Source organism: Helianthus annuus, chromosome 9 (genome assembly GCF_002127325.2).
Source record: "Helianthus annuus cultivar XRQ/B chromosome 9, HanXRQr2.0-SUNRISE, whole genome shotgun sequence".
Taxonomy (NCBI): Eukaryota; Viridiplantae; Streptophyta; class Magnoliopsida; order Asterales; family Asteraceae; genus Helianthus; species Helianthus annuus.
In genome coordinates this window covers 186,180,723-186,188,685 of record NC_035441.2, presented here as the reverse complement: position 1 = coordinate 186,188,685, position 7,963 = coordinate 186,180,723, and positions in this window count along the sequence as shown.

Genomic DNA, 7,963 nt, shown 5'->3' with positions numbered 1-7,963 from the left:
ACGGGACACAATTATGTCCAGAGTCACTAGTTGAAAGAATGATCAACGGTGATATGTCCAAAGACACTAGTTGAGAGAATGATCAACAGTGTTATAATTAGAATCGCTAGTTGAAAGAATGATCAACAGTGATATGACCAAAGACACTAGTTGAGAGAATGATCAACAGTGTTGTGATTAGAATCACTAGTTGAAAGAATGATCAACAGTGATATGACCAGAATCACTAGTTGAAAGAATGATCAACAGTGATATGACCCCGTCACAGGAATCGCCTAATGACAGATAGATTGAATAATAGTAAAGTATAGTTATTTAATAAATTCACTATTGGACGAAAGTAAGCTAATAAGTAATATTATTGTTGTCATATTAGAACTGCCATCATATGACAAAATACTGATTAAGTTGGGTAAATACAAATAAATATAAAAACCTTAATACTGTAAGGTATAACAATATATTTTATAAAAAATGGAATGAATTCACTCAGCATTTTCCGTTGACAAAACCTTTTTCAAACATGTTTCAGGTAATTACCATAGATTGGAATAAAGGCTGGATACGGCACTGAAAGGCATCAAGAAATGGCTTATTTTAATCAAATTAAGAAATATTGTTTTATGAAATAAAATTTATCTTTATTAAAGCTACCATTGTAAAATAGGGATTTATCCCATCTATTTAAATCAAATCCGGTGTTTTCTAAACTCTGATATTTTTCCTAACTCACGGTCCTGATGAAAATTCCGCTGCAATGTTTTTCAAAAATAATCACCGGTACCACTGGACTGCTCACGGCACCGATTCCGGCCAGATGGGGTCGGGGGTCGTGACAGAAGGTGGTATCAGAGCTAAGCCACTACTTTGAGCCTATAAGTGTTGTAATAATAATATTTAAACTTAAATAACAGAGTTAGGAGATTGCTATTAACTGGTAGCACATTTGATAACATTCAAAGGTTGAATAAGAAAAGATGCCTTAGTATAAGTTAAGCCACTTGTTTAAGCTAAATACCTAAAAGTTAGGAAACTAATACAACTTAACTTATGTGTTGTACATGGATATGTATATGTCAATATGCACATATAATATCCTGGAGGTATTATTTTGTTTTAATTATTCTGTGATATTAATAAGTGAAAATATTTGCAATCCAGATGTCGAATGAAGTATCACATAATCCAGAAGCTCATACTAATAATGAAAATCCTTTGGATAAAAATGCTATAGAAAATCTAATAGCTCAAGGAATAACTAATGCTTTACCTTTAATAATTAAAGCTATTAAAAATCCCATAGAACCCACCAAAGTTACGAGTAGCAAGCATACCCGTAACGATAGTTTTAACCATAGTGACAATAATGGTAATAATGATATTACCAAAACCCCATTCCCTAAGAGAAAGAAGGCCATGATTCTCGGGTGTACCTACAAAGAATTTCTAGCATGTAAACCAACCGAGTTTGCGGGCAGTGAAAGTGCCACGACTGCTCTACGATGGTTGGAAAAGACAGAAGCTGTTCTTACAATCAGCAAGTGTGCCGAAGAAGATAAGGTGATGTATGCATCTAATCTCTTTAAGGAAGAAGCCTTAGAATGGTGGAATACAATTCTTCAGGCAAAAGGAAGGGCCATGGCTTATGCCATAAACTGGGAAAAAATTCAAGGAAATGGTAGAAAGAAAATTTTGTCCTCCTTATGAAAAGGAAAGAATAACTAACAAGTTCTTAAATCATAAAATGATAGATGTGAATTGTCGTGAATATACGACAACATTCTTCGAATATGCAAGGATGGTACCAACTCTGGCTTCGCCAGAATCCGTACTAATTTCTCGTTATATTTGGGGATTAGTTAGCGAAATCCGAGACATAATCAAAGCCGTTAGACCATAGACTATTGAGGAAGCAGTTGAACTAGCTAACATGCTGACAGATGGACTAATCCGCACAAGAGAAGAAAACAAGAAAAAAGAGTTAGCCCAGAAAATTTTCCAAGAATTCAAGAAGAAAGAAACTGAACCGTCATTGGAGCAACCTATCTGCGGAAACTGTAACAAAACGCATTCAGGACGATGTCGTTTTAGGAAAACACCTTACTGTGACTTCTGCAAGATGACTGGGCATATAGAGGAAGAGTGTAGAAGGAAAACTAACGTCTGTTACAATTGCGGGGAAACCGGACACATCAAACCATATTGCCCGAAACTAACCAAAGCATCTGACAACAAGGCTAGAACAACAGACGGAGCTAAGAAGAACGCGCGAGCATACGTACTTACTACACAAGAAGCAGAGATGATTCCAGACGTAGTCACTGATATATAATATCTAAGTTAAGTTATTATTTGACCCTAGTACAAATAAAAGTTCATAAATAAATACATTCCGTCAAATATTTCATCCATTTCAGATCCATAACAAACTTGTTTGGTTTTCACTTCCACTGAATCATTTATTTGGTTACGATCACCTCATGGTGACGTTTTCACAAATTCGAAGCTTGTGCTAATCTCGTTGCACCTCTTACATACGGGTTTAATTATTATTTATATTAAATCCGCTTTGATAGCTTATCTTATCAAAAGCAATCTTAACACAATCGTGTGCTAAGATTATGATACACAAATTCATTTCATATTTCAGTGTATCTCTTAATGATTTTTATATCAATCGAGCGTTTCGTAATCTTTATTACTTTATCATCTTTGATCGAAAAATATTATTTCATTATTTCCATTTCAATTCAAAAATCCTACTAGATTTATTTGAAACATTCGGATTTACTTCATTTGATTTACATCATGGTGAAACTCGTTTCATTCACCGCTACTATTTCAATCACTGTGACACCTTGTGGCGTCATAATAAATTTGTAGCTTGAACTATTTTCAATTTCACTCCTAATGTACGAATTTTAATTTTTGGTTCATATTCTTAATCAGTCTTAATACAACTATGTGTTAAGATAACAGTACACAAATTCATATCATATTCCGGTGTACTTCTTAAACGTTTCTTTCATCATTTATCGAAAATTCTATAATATTTCATTTTGTCTTTTCATTATAAATTGAAACTCCTATTTGAAATGAATATCCAAGTTTTCCTCATTTAAACTTTCAGTTGATTATACGGTGAAATTGTTCGAGCACCGTAATTATTGAAATTATTCCAATCATTGCGACACCTTGCGGAGTCGTTATAAACTTGTAGCTTATCATAAACATACGAATCATTCAAAACCCACGTATATCTTTCGTTTGACTCATCATTTGAAAGTAGTCTTGATACAATTGTGTATTAAGACAATGATACACTAAACTCTGTTGTATTTCGGTGTATCCTTGCAAATTCAATAATGTCAACACCCTGATTTTTCTCTTGATATGATTCGATAATTAACAATCATCTTCGTGCTATTATTTCATTCTGAGCTTATTGATTCTGAGTCTTCCCCAGTTGCCAATCAAAGTAAGTTTTCTTTTGACCATGAATTTTATTCTAAAAAGTCATTCACTAACTGTAAACAGATATCTATTTGATCATATATCTGTTGGCTTGAACCTAGTCCCATTCGAAACTATATCATTTCATCTCATTCGGATGTCATCGATTTCTTGAACTATTTCAGTTGAACTTTTTGAACCCTACTTATACAACTAGTATTCACAAAAATTTGATTCTGTGTCATTTACCTTAAGAATCTAGTTTTATTGACTAAATTATGACATAAATCTAATAGAAATATCATAACCCAAATCTCGAGGACGAGATTTTTATTAAGGTGGGGAGGATGTAACAACCCTCGTCAAAACCACTATTTATTATATTATTTTATTCAATAGGAAAACCAAATTAAGACACCCAAGTAATTCTACACAAACCCTAAAAGTTTCAGAACAATCGGAATCAGGATCATGACCCCTAAAACTCAAGGGGGGTAAAACCTAGTTGACGATTATCTACTTAAAACGTTGTTGAAATTTAGTTGGACCAAATTTCTGACTCATCAGGGCTAGTCCCGTGGGGGGCAAGCCAAAGAATTATAGGTGTCCCTTACGGACCGTAAGGGCTCAGGCTTACGGTCCGTAAGCAGGAGCAATTTCGTGTATAAATAGCAGGCTTCGGGACTTGCTTCTGGGCACTTAAACGACGAACAAAGTTGGAAATTAGACGGAGTTATGCTCTGTTTACCACAATTAACACACACACACACCTCGAAACGCTGCCGCAATCAGGGTAATAACTCGATCGCTATTACGATTCAACGTCCGATCGATTGTAACTATCCAACGATTGTCCGGGTGCTGCTCAAATTGAGCTTATACTTTGTTATTCATCGTGATTTCGACTTGAATATTTGAGTGCTGTTCGAATTCGGACTATGCTCTGTTATTCGTTGCGAATCCGATTGAACTGTTAAGTATTGCACTTGTTAATCGTTGTGAGGGTTTAATCTCGTGAATTGTCGTAACTGCTGTATTAGTTACAACCCCGTTTGTGTGAATTGTTATTAGGTTAATCAGTAGGCTAGACTCTGCCCAAATTGAATCAGCAATATATCAAGGCTTATCTGTAGACTAAACTTTGCCCGTAGAAATCTGCAATGTGAGTTCATTTCTCTTTTCTCACCGTTTGTGAATCCATACTCTTTTCTCACTATTTTATCACCTTTTTGTGATATAATTATGTTTACAAATGTTTTCCAAAATCATAAAAGGTTACCTGTTATACTTACAGTGATTAGATTTTTATATTCTATGAATAATTGCTGGTATAGGAAGTTTTATATATTATTTGATCTTCGTTACTATTAGCCAGAAAGATAGCTAATAAAATCATGACTACAATCACAGTAAGAATTATATCCCAATAACCATAACCTATAACTGTTTCAATATACGAGGATTATATTGTTAATCACGTTAATATATTAAATATTGATAGAATTAACATATTATATTTGATAAGTAATAATAGTTTGACATAAATTGATATATGTCATTTTATTGATTGAATATATATATCATTCTATGGATTGAATGGTTTTATGCCATAAATAATATATTTGACAAAGTAATGTCACGAGACACAATTATGTCCAGAGTCACTAGTTGAAAGAATGATCAACGGTGATATGTCCAAAGACACTAGTTGAGAGAATGATCAACAGTGTTATAATTAGAATCGCTAGTTGAAAGAATGATCAACAGTGATATGACCAAAGACACTAGTTGAGAGAACGATCAACAGTGTTGTGATTAGAATCACTAGTTAAAAGAATGATCAACAGTGATATGACCAGAATCACTAGTTGAAAGAATGATCAACAGTGATATGACCCCGTCACAGGAATCGCCTAATGACAGATAGATTGAATAATAGTAAAGTATAGTTATTTAATAAATTCACTATTGGACGAAAGTAAGCCAATAAGTAATATTATTGTTGTCATATTAGAACTGCCATCATATGACAAAATACTGATTAAGTTGGGTAAATACAAATAAATATAAAAACCTTAATACTGTAAGGTATAACAATATATTTTATAAAAAATGGAATGAATTCACTCAGCATTTTCCGCTGACAAAACCTTTTTCAAACATGTTTCAGGTAATTACCATAGATTGGAATAAAGGCTGGATACGGCACTGAAAGGCATCAAGAAATGGCTTATTTTAATCAAATTAAGAAATATTGTTTTATGAAATAAAATTTATCTTTATTAAAGCTACCATTGTAAAATAGGGATTTATCCCATCTATTTAAATCGAATCCGGTGTTTTCTAAACTCTGATATTTTTCCTAACTCACGGTCCTGATGAAAATTCCGCTGCAATGTTTTTCAAAAATAATCACCGGTACCACTGGACTGCTCACGGCACCGATTCCGGCCAGATGGGGTCGGGGGTCGTGACATCATATCCTTTCAACCTCATGAAATTCATCATGTAATCACAAATAACGCATATTAACATAACATGTACCATACAACTTCCTATAATCCTACCTTTACGACAATAAACCAAATCATGCTTCTTATGCGTAGTTGACCTTCAAAAGTCAACAGTTCATCATACAAACTTTCGGCTTATCCTCATGTATTCGTATCATCATTTGTGCTATATCAATGACACTATATACATTTCTTACTTACAATGCAAATAAGCTTACAACCACATGATCACCTAGTGATATTAAACACAACGTACAAGTCCTTAATGCATAGTCTTGACCAAGACATATATTCAACCCGAGTTCTTGAATAAGTTCCATCTAAAGCACCTTCTTCACATTAGTATACTACTAATTACATCATTAACGGTCTCAATCATATATCAAGCTATTTCATACAATCTCACATATTAACTTTACTTAGACATTTCATCATACACTTGGTGTGCGTACACCATTTAGTGCATATTGTACAACTAATTAAAGCACATTCTTCCTAGTTCATCCATGCATTAACATAATCTTTCACAAATCATTATCATAACCAAGCATCATATGTTTTATATCAAATTATCCATCTAACTACTTTCTATAACACTATTCTAACATCAACATTACATAGTTTATCATAAATCTTCACTAAACTTCATCTTCTTACAATTTCTAAGTGGGTTTTATCCCAACTCATCGATACAATCAAAATTGCACATAATACAACTTCTATATGATGATTCTAACACATACCTAAACTCAATTTCATACAAATTCGCGATTTACATCAAAACCCACTTCGTGAAAGATCACCAATCTAATTTTTAAGGCATACCTTATGATTCCCTTGTGATGGTGATCATTAATCCATGTTCCTTCACGAATTTAAGCCATGAATCATCCTTCAATTTGGTGATTTAGTTGAGTTTAGGGTTAGAGCTCTTTGGAGCTCCTGAACATTCGTGAACACACACGAAGTGTGTGTTTGTGTGTGTTGAACTTTCATTTTAATAACTCAACTTCCATCTTGTTCCATTTAACCCCTCATGTTTGCCACTTAACATAATGTGCACTACTTCCATCTTTTAATAATTTTTACCATACATTTAACTAGGTTAAATAGCCTAGTTATTTATTTCATGACGTGTCATATAGGAACACACGACAATTATAAACATTCGGATTTAGGGGCGTTACATAACATAACGATAAGTGACGCATAAAACGTTACAAGTGCAAGTGGGTCGGACGGCAGTTCGATCGGATGGTAGTCCGACCGGACAGCCGGTCGTTCGAGTGATAGTCCGCTCGGATAGTCATCCGATCGGATGACCTTTCGAGTGGATTGTTTCTTCCTTTGAGAAGAATGTGTTTGTGTATGATGGCTTGACTTTTGAAGTTTTTGTTGTAGCATTTTGAAAACATAGAAGTATCACTGCCATTCAGGTCGATCGATCGTTCGATCGGCGATACCCCGATTGGTTGGACACTTCAGTGAGAACAAGTTCACAGCAGTTTGTCATTCGATCGGACAGTAGTCCGATCGGGTGGCAATCCGTTGGTATTGAACATGTTGAAAATTGTTTAAGTGTTGAAGTCTGACCATTACATGGTTGAGTGGTAGTCCGATCGGATGGTAATCCGATTGGTCAGCCCTTTGTTCAATGTTCATCCTTCAAGGTTTTGAAAACAAAAGTTAAGTGTGGGACCCAGGTGTAGATCGATCGGGTGACAGTCCAATCAGACGGTAGTCCGATCGGGCGACATTCTGTCCTGGTCGTTCCGTTCATCTTACACTTGGTTATTGTGATAGTTTGTCGTTTTATCGAGATGTTTTGATAACGTCTTAAGCAACTGAAACCTCGTCAATACTTGGTACTCCTGATCGGGCAGGAACCACTCAAATCTGATCAGTTAACTGTTCGAGACGGTGTTCCATGTTTAACCCGAAATCGGTAAACCTCGTGGATAGAATCCAGATCTTGGACCAACACAACCACAAGAATG